Below are 773 nucleotides of genomic sequence, written 5' to 3' on the forward strand. Positions count from 1 at the left end.
ATTATTTTTTTAATTTAATTTACGTTTAATAATGAAATAATTTATTTTTGGTTTAATAATATAATATTTTATAAAAATGATAATTAAGTATTCTGTTAGAACTTAATGATTATCTTAATTATATTTTAAATTTTTTATATTTAAAATAAGATGTTTATTTTGTATTTGATTATGTTTATCTGCAATTTGTTACACGAATTCAGATATGGAGCTTTAATAAGTTGTACTTACGCACAATATACTTGTAATCTTGAGTTTTAAGTAATATGCATTAATAAACGATACCTTACGCATAAAAAGTAGTTTTTAAGAGTTTTTGTCAAATGCTTTATAATATAGTATATATTAATTTTTTTTATAATTTAATTGAAGTTTAATAATGAAATAATTTATTTTTGGTTTAATAATATAACATTTTATAAGATAATAATTAAGTATTCTGTTAGAACTCAATGATTATTCTAATTATATTTTAGATTTTTTATATTTAAAATAAAATGTTTATCATGTATTTGATTGTGTTTATCTACAGTTAGTTATACGAATTCAGATATGGGATGAACGAGTTTAAGAGTTTTTAAGAATTTTAAGAGTTTTTAAAAGTTTTAACCAAATGTTTTATAAAATAGTATAGATATAGATATATTATATATTACAATCAGCACCTAAAATTCCATCTGAATAAAACAAAATCAATCCAAAAGCAAACTAAAGCTAACACTAAAACTCAACTTAACAACCGTCCGTCAACATCTCGCCGTCGGTACCTAATC

The sequence above is a fragment of the Cynara cardunculus genome, assembly GCF_001531365.2.
Source record: "Cynara cardunculus var. scolymus isolate 2C chromosome LG 3, CcrdV1, whole genome shotgun sequence".
NCBI lineage: Eukaryota > Viridiplantae > Streptophyta > Magnoliopsida > Asterales > Asteraceae > Cynara > Cynara cardunculus.